At 43.7% G+C, this 13,757-nt stretch overlaps 2 long non-coding RNA genes across 3 annotated transcripts in view; one reads left to right on the top strand and one right to left on the bottom strand.

The window, feature by feature from the left end:
* LOC111825846 overlaps window positions 1-8,179 on the bottom strand; it is a 9,456-nt gene extending 1,277 nt beyond the window's left edge. The window contains exons 1-3 of one of the 2 annotated variants that reach the window (XR_002829048.1): window positions 7,611-8,179; window positions 6,470-6,706; window positions 5,936-6,040 (exon numbers count right to left, since the gene is read on the bottom strand). This is a non-coding gene — a long non-coding RNA (uncharacterized LOC111825846). Of the gene's footprint in view, window positions 1-5,935; window positions 6,041-6,469 lie in introns of both variants that reach the window. The other variant, XR_002829047.1, reaches the window with a different exon arrangement.
* Window positions 8,180-9,867: 1,688 nt separating this feature from the next.
* On the top strand, window positions 9,868-13,464 carry LOC111825847. Its single transcript, XR_002829049.1, has 3 exons — window positions 9,868-10,150; window positions 10,832-10,941; window positions 12,925-13,464. It is a non-coding gene; the product is annotated as an uncharacterized LOC111825847 (long non-coding RNA).
* Window positions 13,465-13,757: the final 293 nt, after the last annotated feature.

Below are 13,757 nucleotides of genomic sequence, written 5' to 3'. Positions count from 1 at the left end.
TGGGGACTGCCTCAACTGAGGTGCCGGAGAGCAAGCCCCACTTCACTGGTGGGAGGGCATTTCCACCTGGACACCTCTCACTTCTCTACCTTACATAGTAGGCATTCCGAAACTTACTCCTTCTCTAGGAAGATCAAGAAAATTTCTGTGTCCCAGAGAACCAGGAAGAGATGAGAATTTTCTAAAATTTCTTCTTAGCTCTTGCAGGATGGATCCATTTCCTTCTCTTGCCCTCAGGCTGCCTGGTTCGTAGTGAATTTCAATTTAGCCCGTTTTATTTAGAACCTTCTCAGGTCTCTCTCCCATCTAGAAATTAGCTGTTAACACAGAGAAGTTCAAAGTATCAATGCAGGGACATCCATGTTTAAGTGTCCAGTGATGCTTCCTGTATGTGAAAGTCAGGGATCACAGGATTCTGGTGATAAGAGACCAAGGAAGACTTCCAAGATGAGGGGCTGTCTGACTTCCTGTGAGAGGGGAATAGGGATCACAATGCCGGATACCAAACTATATTACAAAGTCATTATAATCAAAACAGCCTGGTACTGGCACAAGAACAGACACAGATCAGTGGAACAGAACAGAGACCCTAGAAATTGACCACACCACTACGGTCAATTATTTGACAAAAGAGGCAAGCACATACAATGGAATAGACAGTCTCTTCAGCAAATGGTGTTGGGAAAACTGGACACGTGCAAAAAGATGAGACTAGACCACCAACTTACACCATACACAAGAATAAACTCAAAATGGATAAAAGACTTAAATGTAAGCCATGAAACCATAAATATCCTAGAAGAAAACATAGGCAGTAAAGTCTCAGACAGCTCTCGAAGCATTTTGCTGATACATCTGCTAGGGCAAGAGAAACAAAGGAAAAAATAAACAAATGGGACTACATCAAAATTAAAAGCTTCTGCACAGCAAAAGAAACCACCATCAAAATGAAAAGGGAGCCCTAACCGGTTTGGCTCAGTGGATAGAGTGTCGGCCTATGGACTGAAGGGTCCCAGGTTCAATTCCGGTCAAGGGCATGTACCTGGGTTGCGGGTACATCCCCAGTAGGGGGTGTGCAGGAGGCAGCTGATCGATGTTTCTCTCTCATTGATGTTTCTAACTCTATCCCTCTCCCTCTCTTAAAAAAATCAATAAAATATATTTTTTTAAAAATGAAAAGGGAACCCACTGTATGAGAGAACATATTTGCCAATGACACATCTTATAAGGGGTTAATCTCCAAAATATATAAAGTACTCAGAACAAAAGAAAGACAATCCAACTTAAAAAATGGGCAGAGGCCCTGAATAGACACTTCTCCAAAGAGGACATACAAATGGCCAAAAGACATATGAAAAAATGCTCAAGGTCACTAATCATTAGAGTAATGCAAATTTAAACCACAATGGGATATCACCTCACACCTGCCAGAATGGCTATCTTCAATAAACAAGTGCTGGTGAGGATGTGGAGAAAAGGGAACACTAGTTCACTGCTGGTGGAAATGCAGATTGGTGCAGCCACTATGGAAAACAGTATGGAATTTCCTCAAAAAATTAAAACTGGAACTGCCATTTGGCCCAGTGATTCCACTTCTAGGAATATATTCTAAACCCCTCGAGACACCAATCAGATTATATGCACCCCTATGCACCCCTACTTATATGCATAACCCATAATACCAACTTCTGTGCATGGGCCACGAAGTTTCAATCGCACTCTACGTGCGCGCCCGCACATGGCATTTTGTGAAGAGCCACACTCAAGGGGCCAAAGAGCTGCATGTGGCTCGCGAGCCACAGTTTGCCGACCACTGGCCTAGCCCATGGAGATTGACAATAAGGTGAAGACCTGGGGGCGGAGAGGGAGTAAGGGAGACATTTGTAATACTGTCAACAATTAGGATGTATATATTAAAATTTTTCAAAAAAATAAATATAAAAAGGGTGAAGAGACTGGAATTATGAGTTTAGTTTCCTTTGATGGGAAGTGTGGGTCAGGGAATACAGCGTCTTTCCTGTTTGAGATTTAACCAGCTGAGTGACCATGGATGAGACATTTGACTTCTTTGGGCGCCAGTTTCCCCATTTCTAATGTCAGCTTGAACTAATCACCTCTAAGGTCCAATCTAGGAATGAAAGTACAGTGGGTGGTTCCTGACCTTTGACCAAATACACTCATCCACTGAAAGCCCTGCCCGTTTTCCAAGCAGCCTCAACATCATTGAACATCAGGGGGCGCCCTAAACACAGTGATCCATTCCTTTCCCTCCCTAGGCCCTTCTGACAATTCAGGTGGAGAATGGGAGCAGGCCAACTTCTCAACAGTCAGGATTTAGCCTTAGCTGGTTTGGCTCAGTGGATAGAGTGTTGGTCTGCGGACTGGAGGGTCCCGGGTTCGACTGCAGTCAAGGGCACATGCCCAGGTTGTGGGCTCGATCCCCAGTAAGGGGTGTGCAGCAGGCAGCTGATCAATGATTTTCTCTCATCATTGATGTTTCTATCTCCCTTCCTCTCTGAAATCAATAAAAATATATATATATTTTTAAAAAGTCAGGGTTCAGTTGCCCAGAGGCCAGTCTTTTTCCTAAACAATTTGGGTAGCTAAGGCCTCAGAGAAATTTGTTGATTTTGCATCTTTCCAAATATTTGTGAGAGTGAACCATTTAATTGTGTTTTAAGAATGGATATCATTGAAGAAGATAATGACTCATATTCTTATAATCTATGATAATTTACTGTTCTAAAATCAAACACAGATAATTAACATAGTTATTGGGGGGGGTTAACATAATGTACAAGGATTCTCAGAGCATGATTTGATTCATTCATTCATATTTATTGAGGGTTTATTATGTGCCAACATTGTTTGTTTACAGCATTAACAAAACAAAGCCCTTGCCCCCATTAAAGCTTATATTTATGAACATCTTAAGATGGTGGGCTGAAATGGAAAGCATTTCATATGTGGAGCCATATTTGAGCTAACCAACAATGTGGCCCTTACAAACACCATAGTATCCAAATGAAATAACTCTGGGTGTAGGAAATCTGCTATCTGTTCAGGAATTTTTCCCCCCAGCAAAATGGGGTAATTGAAAAAAATGACTGTTGAATGAGTTAAATGTATAGATAGAACATTCTGGAGTTAGACAAAAAAGCCAGCTCAGTTAGTCTGTGTATATCAATCTCAGGGGAGTAATTGGGTGAAAGGATATTAGTTTTCAGACTAACCATGGCAGCTACATCACCAGTTATGGTGAACAGCCCAAGTTCTAGAATTAGGCTGTCCAAGTTGGAATGCCACTCACCAACTGGCTGACTTGGGGGACATTTTTTAATCTACCTTCAGTGAGTCATGTAAGGATTTAATGGGTCCATATATTTAAGCCATTAGAACAGTGGCCTGACATATAGTAATTTCTCAATAAATATCACCATACTCATCAACATGATTATTATTATAGTTTTAAATTGGCCCAGTTCCTGATTTCTTTTCATCCAGAGTAAATCCTTTTAAATCTTAGTTTTACAAAACTGAATACATTTTCTTAGCAAAAAAAAAAAAGAGAGAGAGAGAGAGAGAGAGAGAGAGAGAAATATTGAGCAAATACTATTTGCCTGGCACTGTTCTAGGCATTGAGGATTTGGCAATAAACAAGGCAGAGTGTCTACTTTCTCAGGGGCTTATAATTTCCAGGGGGGGGGGGTACCAGGCAATAAATACATTAAAAAGTAAATAAGTGAAGATATAATAGATGTAAGTTGCATATTGTTCTTTGGAATTAATTTTAACAGCATCCTATATAATAAAGAGCTAATATGCTAATTAGACCAGACAGCAGTATGACCCTCTAGAATGACCAGTGGGTGGGGCCATGGGGCCTCGAGGCAGCTAGGCTGCAAGGGCCGAGGCAGCCAGGGCTTGGCAGGCTGAGCTCCTTGCATGAATTTCATGCATTGGGCCTCTAATTAAAATATAATATTTGAGCCTGGCTGGGTGTGGCTCAGTGGTTGGGCACTGACCCAGGAACCAGGAGGTCGTCTGTTCAATTCCCGGTCAAGGCATATGCCCAGGTTGCAGGCTCGATCCCCAATGAGGGGTGTGCAGGAGGCAGCCGATCAATGGTTCTCTCTCATCATTAAAACACCTCTCTCTCCCTCTCCCTTTCTCTCTGAAGTCAGGAATATATATATATATATTTATTATGGTTATATGCATATATATTTATATACACTCACACACACACACACACACACACACACACACTAGAGGCCCGGTGCACAAAAATTTGTGCACTGGGGGGGGGGTGTCCCTCAGCCCGGTCTGTGCCCTCTCAAAGTCTGGGACCCCTCGGGGGATGACCACCTGCTGGCTTAGGCCTGCTCCCAGGGGATTAGGCCTAAGATGGCAATCAGACATCCCTCTGGCAGCCCGGCAGCCCTCGGGGGATGTCCACTTGCCAGTGGGGAGCAGACCTAAGCTGCAGTCAGACATCCTTAGCGCTGCTGAGGAGGCAGGAGAGGCTCCCACCACCACCGCTGTACTGGCAGCCATCAGCCTGGCTTGTGGCTGAGCAGAGCTCCCCCATGTGGGAGTGTACTGACCACCAGAGGGCAGCTCCTGCATTGAGCGTCTGCCCCCTGGTGGTCAGTGTGTGTCATAGTGACCAGTCATTCCCAGTCTTTCTGCTGTTAGGGTCAGTTTGCATATTACCCTTTTACTATATAGGATAGAGGCCTGGTGCACGGTGGGGGCCGGCTGGTTTGCCCTGAAGGGTGTCCCGGATCAGGGTGGGGGTCCCGCTTGGGTGCCTGGCCAGCCTGGGTGAGGGGCTGATGGGTGTTTGCAGCTGGTCACACCCCCTTTAGGGTGGGGGTCCCCACTGGGGTGCCTGGCCAGTCTGGGTGAGGGGCTGAGGGCCGTTTTCAGGCTGGCCGGTGACTGAAGCTCCCAGCCTCTCCTTTTTTTTTTAATTTTTTATTCTGGGATTTATTTACCTTCTGTAATTGAAACTTTGTTGCTGTCACTGGAGCTGAGAGCCGGCTCCAGCTCTGAGGCCACGGCCTGCTGAAAGCAGGTATCTGGGGTTTGTTTAGCTTCTATAATTGAAACTTTGTTGCTTTCGGAGCTCAGAGCCAGGCCGCGGCAGGCGGGGAACCTTGGCTTCCTCCATCACTGGAGCAAATAAGCCTCCTGCTCGCTTCAGCTGCGTGGCTGCTGGCCGCCATCTTTGTTGGTGGTTAATTTGCATATCGCCCTGATTAGCCAATGGGAAGCATAGAGAAGGTACAGTCAATTACCCTTTTTGTCTTTTATTAGATAGGAGATTATATATATATATATATATATATATATATATATATATATATATATGAAAGTAGTGAGTTTGGGGTACTTATTGCCTTTGTTTTATTTTTTTATTTATTATTTTTCTTTTTTAATCCTCACCCAAGGATATTTTTCCATTGATTTTTAGAGAGAGTAGAAGAGAGAGGGGAAGACAGAAATAGCGATGTGAGAGAAACACATCAATAGGTTTCCTTCTGCACAAGCCCTGACCGGGGCCCCAGCTGAGGAGGAGCCTATAACTGAGGTACATGCCCTTGACCAGAATTGAACCTGGGACCCTTTGGTCCGCAGGCTGACACTCTATCCACTGAGTCAAACCAGCTAGGGCAAAATATATTTTTTATATATTTTATTTCTATATATATATAAATTATATTTTATTTATATATATATATAAATTTGTGGTGTTCTTGATGATATGTTGCTATCGACTGAATACTTTTGTTCCCCCAAAATTCATATGTTGAAACCTAATCCCCAGTATTTGGAGGTGGGGCCTTTGGGAAGTGATTGGGTCTTGAGGGCAGAGCCCTCATAAATGGGATTAGTGTGCTCATAAAAAAGATCCAGAGAAGTCCTTTACCTTTTCCACCCTGTGAGGGCGCAGGAAGATGGCCAAGTGGGCCTTCACCAGACACAGAATCTGCCAGCATCTTGATCTTGGTCGGACTTCCCAACCTCCAGGACTCTGAGAAATAAATAGTTGTTGTTTAAACCACCCAGTCTAAGGTATTTTTGTTATAGCAGCCCAAATGGACTAAGATGGGTGTTCATGTGAGAAAACATCTTCTACTTAAGGAATTGATACTAGAATCCTAGAAAAACACCTTAAGTCAAGATGTCTTCTGGTCTCCTTCTCCACTTCCACAAGATGTAAGTAGAAGCTAGAGATCCTACACATTTCCTTTTGGTAAAAGAACATTGCATTTAACTACTCAAGAGTTTAAGCCTGATTATATCATAAATTATGTTTGTTCTGGCTAAAAACTGGATTCCGGGTTGATCACTAGTATAATTCTAGCAACTAGCGAATGAATGGATTGTGTTTCCTTTCAGTCTTCTAATGTTTGGGTGAAATGAATATATACATTATTGTTACTGCTTTTACATTTCTCACCAGTGAACCAACTATCTTCAGCAGGAAAGGAAAGCTTCTATTAGTCCAGACAGCATCTTTGTGCAAATTAGAAAAATGCCTCTTCCTCAAGGCATTTTACTTCCATCTTCCTGAAATTTGTCCTAAAAGATATTCATTTCTACAAGGTTTAATATATGAATTGTACTCCCTCGTTTTGTTCAGTGCACACCCTGCACAGTGATATCAAACAGGCCTCCTGCTAGTTCTAATCAAGTCCTGGAAGAGAGAAGAAGAGCAACATATTTCATAACTTAATTTTGTAATTGCCTTATTTCTACCTTTCCCCCGAGTGGCGACTCATCTCACCTGGAGGCAAACACAAAATGTCATGCCAGTGATTAGAAAGTCTTTACCATATCCTAGCAATTAAGTACATTTTTGGGAGAAGGCAGTTAGCTAATGTCTAGATGACCACAACAAACAACAAGCAAATAAATTTGCACACACACACCTTCAAAAACCAAACAAAACAAAACACAGAAGACATCCCAGTTCGGTCTGGCATTGGGCCATCTTTTTCAGCTGCCAGATTAGCTTTCATGCTTTTATCACCTCTGCTGAATGAGTATTGTTCTATCACTTTGGAATTACAATGGCTCTGCAATCTCTGGAACCAAAACCAAACTCTGTTTGTATGTGTGGGAGAATATAAGATCTGTCCCAGATCAGTTTCTGGAACTGCAGACCTCATCTCCAATGCCAGGTAGATGTCTTCGCTTGACCATCAAGTATCTCAAGTTCAGCAAGTCTGCAATTTACCCCATTCTTTTCCTTCCTAATCTTCTTTTTTCTCCTGAGTCCCTTGATATCCATTGATTTCATTACTCTCCCCTTAGTTTCACAAATAATTAATCACCTTTTTTAGAGTCTTCCACAACATCTCCCTTTCCCTTCACCCCAACATCAAATCATTTATCAGGCACCCATTGCCTGCTCTAGATTCTTAAACCTGTCAGCTCCTCTGTGTTCCACTGCCTCAGAGTTGGAAGTAGCTTTGGTCCCTTATCCGTTCTCCCTGGAGTAAGGCAAGAGTTTCTTAGCCAGTGTCCTGGCCTTCAGAAGGCTGCTCACCTTTCAATTTTCTGGGCTCCTGTTGTCTCACAGAGATCTGACCACTCACCTGAACTACTTGTAAACCTCCAGCAGCTCCTCACTGCCTTTGGTGTCATTGTATCTCCTTATGTCCTCAGAACTTGATACTCCGAATCCGCAAGACTTGGTTGAAACCTTGAAATGGAAAGATAAGAATGATGAGATAGGCAGGTGACTCCGGGGACTGTTGGGAGACTTTTGATGCGCTTTAGGAATGGAACAGAGGACACTGTTGTTGCCCAGGCAGGTCATTGGTTGTTTAGCTAACTAGAAAACTCAGATTTTAAAAATATATATATTTGTATTGATTTCAGAGAGAGGAAGGAAGAGGGAGAGAGATACAAACATCAATGATGAGAGAGAATCATTGAGTGGCTGCCTCCCACATGCCCCCTACTGGGGATTGAGCCCAAAACCCAGGCATTTGCCCTGACCAGGAATTGAACTGTGACCTCCTGGTTCATAGGTCTATGCCCAACCACTGAACCACACCAGCCAGGCAAAACTCAGATTATTAAAAATCAGAACTTTCACCAGAAAGTTTCCTGTTTTGTACACTTGACATTCTGGGATTCTGTTGGACTGTGGCTTTACAAAATGAAATAAAAGAATGAATATGAGCATAACCAATGGACATAAGACACTGGGGGGTAGGGGAAGCCGGGGTATTGTCAAGGGCGGGGGGGGAGGGGGAAGGACACATATGTAATACCCTTTGTAATGCTTTAAGCAATAAAAAATAAAAATAAAAATTAAAAAAAAAAGAATGTGTGCTGTTGACTATTAAGTGATTATCTTTAAGAAAGACAGACACCAGGAAAAAAATCACTGAATTGAAAATTTAGAGTTATGGAATTGATTTATGAGCTCCAACAAGGGGTCAGGTATTAAGTTGTTACCTTTTCTATCTTTCTTCAATTTATTGCTCAAAATTGTTACAAAAGCTAATTCAGTCTTGTTTATATGATATATTTTTAATTCCTTGGAGTTCAAAATTCTACTAAAAAATAAAATATGAATGGCTCCTGTTATCTTGCCTGTTTAAATTCATTGATATCAAATTCATTTTCTTTTTGCCTAGAAACAAGATTTTAAAGAACTTATTTGAAAGAAACACAAAGGTCATCTTAAATTATAAATTTTTACGTAAGTTAATTTAAAAAATAAATATATCACCCACATTATATTCATTTATATTACATTTATAGTAGTTTGACATATTAGTTATATATTTATATTAGTTCAATAGCATGCTCTAACCTATGGACAGCTCACAGCCATGGATTGGGTGCGGACTGTGTCCTGCTTAGCCAGGCTGCTGAGATTCAAAGGGGAGGGACCCTGCTCCTGCACCCAAGACGCTCACAGTCTCATTGGGGAAATGATGAAGTAAAGAAATATTCATGTAAATGTAGTGAGTGTTGAAAGGTCTTTAACATTCTTCTGGTGCACAAAGTTCAATCAGACAATTCTCTGGCTCTGCTGAGGTACATATCACAAAGGGGGACACAAACTGCCCCCAAAGTGTACAGTTTAATCCAGCAAATTCATGTATAAGCAGGCGTGAGCCCAAGGAAGAGGCCTCTGGGGTCTTCTGCTTTGGCCCTTTTCCTTTACAATGAAAATTCGAGGCTTAGGAACGGTGGTTTGTGCAAGGTCACCCAGGCCATGCGCAGTGCCTGTCCCCCCAGCCAGGCCTAGTGCTCCATCTTACTCCACAAGACGCCCTGAAGTCTTGAAGCTGGGTTAGGACAGCTTCGCCATCACTGGGCCAGGTGGAAACCAAACTCTTGATGCATTCGAGATGCTTCCAATTTTATTTTAAAACCGTGTTCTATTATAGTTCTAGTTAACTAACTTTTCTGATTTAGGAAATAGCTTCAAATTAACAATAGGCCAGGGTATTTTCAGCTCAAGGTAGTTACTTATGTCCACCACATAGGGTCATGAGTACATCGCATGTGTTGAGGGTTTATGCATGAACTGAGACGACCCGGAGGCTCTTCAGATTCTTGGTTGTCACTGAAGGATACACCAAATAGGAAGAAGATTGCAGTGAAATGGAGATTAAAATTAGATGTCCTGAAAAGGAAATCATTTCTATGTATTTCTTCCCTGGCTTTGAGTCCCTCTCATGCGTGAGTATTGTAGCACCTCTGGCAGTGGAGGCTCCAGAAGGAAACTTTCTTCCATTTCTGCACTGTTTTGTTAACAGGAATGTTTCTGGATTTCATGATTTTTTTTTAATTCATCTATCTTTCCCCCCTTTTATTTTCACAGTGTAACACTTGGGAGACCCACGTGCTTTTGGCATGTGTGTTAGTCAGAGATATTCTACGGTTTCTTTCAGTGACGTGTTAGAATCTTTTCCGTTTCCTTTTTTGGAGGGTGTTTGAGCACCCAGGCGTGGATATTGCTGTTTTCACATTTGGACGGCAACATGCATACGCATTTTCCCCATGTCTCCTGCTCCTTGCCGCTCGTGGCAACAAGCTCTGACAGGCCCAGAACGAAAGCGAAAATTGCAGCACACAGTTTCCAGTCTCATCTTTACGGCCAACTTCCCAGGTGATCTTGAGACAGTCCTAAGTGCAAAAGGCGTAATGGGATGATAATACCCCCACCTATGGGTAGGTTTGTCATATAGATAAATGAGGTCATGTCTGCAAATGATTATCAGCTCAGCTTCTTGGAAGAAGATGATTATGGAGCCACAATAATTACAGCAGATTGTTTTTAGTGCAATCTGCTCTAGCGGACTTTGTCTCTGCCTGGTTTCATTATAACCAGCAGCTTTCTAAAGGAGATCACAATGGGGGTTTTTATGAGGACATCTATATATATAAAAGCCTAAGTGACCGTCTGACCGTTAGACCATCTGACCATTAGCTATGATGCACATTGACCACCAGGGGGCAGACGCTCAACACAGGAGCTGCTGAGCTGCAGTGACTTGGCAGCTGTGGTTCTCAGGTGACGCACCTGGAACCAGAAAGGAGGGAGCCCAATTCCTGGGTGCATCACCCAAAAACTGCCCTCTCCCAATCCGGGACCCCTCGGGGGATGTCGGAGAGCGGGTTTCGGCCCCATCCCCGCAGGCTAGGCCGAGGGACCCCACCTGTGCATGAATTCGTGCACCGGGCCTCTAGTAGAAGGATAAAAGAATTAAGAATGGCAGTCAATATGTAGGATGGTGTGTTATAACGAAGCATTTTTCCTTACAACCGTCTTTAACCTGGTTCTCTCCAGAGGCACTGGTGTGTCCCTGTGTGATCATTCCTGTTTCCAGCAATCTACTTCTGAGGGTCCTCATACCACTGTAGTGCATATTTCCCGTGTCTTGGGAAGTGGAGGACAAGGTAAGTAAATTTGGGCTGAGGAAGCCACATTGTTTGTCCATTTCCACCATGGGAGAATTTGACCTCAACAGTTGAGCAATTCTGAGGCTTCCAGGTGGTTAGGTGGGTTTCAGAATTCCCACAGTGTGTCTGGATCATCCAAGGGGGAAGGGGCGCAAACAAAAGCTTCTTGCGCTTGAGAATGCTTGTTTTTTTAATCCTCACGTGAGGATATGTTTTTATTGACTTTAGAGAGAGAGGAAAAGAGGGAGAGAGAAAGAGAGAGAGCCTTCTGCACACACACACACACACACACACATACACACACACATACACACACACATACACACACACCCCAACTGAGGATTGAATTTACAACCTAGGTATGTGCCCTGACCAGGAATCGAACCTGCAACCCTTTGGTGCACAAGATGATACTCTAAGCAACTTGGCCACCCAACCTGGTCAATTGCTATTCTCTGGAAGGCCACAAAATCTTAGTTGCTCACGGGGTCTGTGGGGTAGTCAAAGCCAACATCACGGAGGAAATTTGTTAAATCTTTTTTTTAAAATATATTTTTATTAATTTCAGAGAGGAAGGGAGAGGGAGAGAGAAGTAGAAACATCAATGAAAAGAGAGAATCACTGATTGGCTGCCTCCTGCATGTCCCACACTGGGGATCGAACCCACAACCCAGCATGTGCTCTTGACCGACCGGAATTGAACCCGGGACCCTTCGGTCCGAAGACTGACGCTCTATTCGCTGGGCCAAACCAGCTAGGGCAAACTTCGTGATTTTAACAGTCCTTCAATGTAAAATATCCCTTGCTGGTTTCACAATATGCTTTTCTCTTCCATCAGTGCCTGAGCTAAGGACCTTGCAGGCACCTCCCCTACAGCTCTTCTGAAGAAGATAACAAATGCAGCTGCTGGGGCCTCGCCCCTCTAACTGTATCCCAACCTCTGGGTATGGAGTTGGGTTCAAGAATTTTTAAAAGCTCCCCAGGTGTTTATGAGGCAAGGCTGAGAACCACTGACACAAAGTTTTGTAGTGTTTCATTCATTGAGTTTCTCATCCTTCTAAATTTTCTCTTGAAATCACAGTCTAGAGGGACCTGGTAACACTCCCTAGCCTTGCTAAAGGAAAATCCTAAATTTGAACCCGTTGGTTGATTCACACTTTAGTCAACATGTTTGAAGGTTAATCTTGCCCAAAGGGAAGAAATGAAAGTTGTTGAGTATTGGGGTTTTTTTTGTTCTAAAAAGGCCAACTCTTATCTCATGTGAGAAAACAGAGAGATGGCATTTTGCCTTTTCAAAACTCAGTACGCCCAGCCTGAATCAGCAGTTTGCATGTGATCACAGTCATCTTTCAGGTTTACAAATAGAAGTTGTAAACTGCCTGGGGTGGGGGGTGGGTGGCGTATCTTTGTCTCGGATCTCTTTGGAGTGCTAGGTGGGCCCACAGCCTTCACTCATTTTCGGGCTGTCTGCCCTTGGGGAGTATCACCCTGCACAGCCTCACCCTGCAGTCCTTCCGGGACCCATCAAGAGATTGATTAATATCCCTTCATTCACTAATGGGTTTTGTACATATTTGCTGCCTTTTGATTACATGGGGCCAAATGGACTACATTTTCTGTCATAAACACTTTCTGAGAAGCTCTTTTCCTCTCCATCCCACACTCCCGGTCCTAATTGAGATGCTCATACCTGGAAGTCTGCAGTAGCTCTCTAATCAGACTTGCTGCCTCTAATCTCATCCCCTTCAAACCCAGCCCACACATTGGCCAGAGTCAACTAATTAAAACTCAGCCCGGCCGGAATGGCTCAGTTGTTGAGTGTAGACCTATGAACTGGGAGGTCAGTTCGATTCCCAGTCAGAGCACATGCCCAGGTTGCAGGATGCAGCCAATCAATGATTCTCTCATCACTGATGTTTCTCTCTCTCTCTCTCTCTCTCCCTCTCTCTTCCTCTCTGATCAATAAAAATATTTAAAAAGAAAACAACAACAAACACTCAGATGTGGGCAGTTCTCATCCTTGTTCAACACCCTCCAGAGGCTCCTGAAGATACGAGGACTTTCATGAGCTGGTCTTGGCCTGCTTCCTTAGCAGCCACCCCATTGCTCTGGCCGCCCCAGATCCTCTAGCAACGTAGATTTGTGACTCTCCGTGCACATCCCAACGCGCATTGTTTTCATCACTTCCTGTCGTCCCGATGCTGGGGGAGGGATTCTGCCCACTGGTTCTGTCAGCAGGATAGATAGCTGCTAGGGTAGGAGGAAGGGGAGGGGTGGAGAGGGGAGTTTATCTCACTCCTGAACAAAGAAGTCAGCAGTCAATAAAATCACCAGATAGTCTCATAAATCCTGGGAAAAACTACAACAATGTAAAAGGGGGACTTTGAAATCTAGTCTGTTGCCCAAGATATCCAGTGGGGGAAAGTATAAAACCCTTGAACCGCCGCCGACAAGCTGAGGTGCCTGCTTGTGCTTTATGCCAACTGTATTCTTAATAAATTCAGTTGCTTTGCTTCCTTACTAAATTTGCCTGCTTTGCTTCAACACTGCTTTCTGCCACTCATCTGAATTCTTTCACATGAATGTGACAAGAGCCGAGGAGGGGAGAGACCCCCCTATTTGGGCAAATCTCCAGCAGCAGTGATGGGCATGGCCAAGTACACACAGGGCACTGGACAGGTGAGATTGATAAGTTTATTGGTCACATACACTGACAGGCCAGCGAGGAGGACACCAACGCTCTGCAGGGCCACACAGGGCTGCACTGGGAAAGAGTGAACAACCTATTTCCCGAGGAGGTTGACTTTGCAGCA

The sequence above is a fragment of the Myotis lucifugus genome, unplaced genomic scaffold, assembly GCF_000147115.1.
Source record: "Myotis lucifugus unplaced genomic scaffold, Myoluc2.0 scaffold_42, whole genome shotgun sequence".
In the NCBI taxonomy this organism is placed as follows: domain Eukaryota; kingdom Metazoa; phylum Chordata; class Mammalia; order Chiroptera; family Vespertilionidae; genus Myotis; species Myotis lucifugus.
The sequence above is the reverse complement of the archived record's forward strand: the minus strand, read 5'-3'. Positions and strand labels throughout refer to the sequence as shown.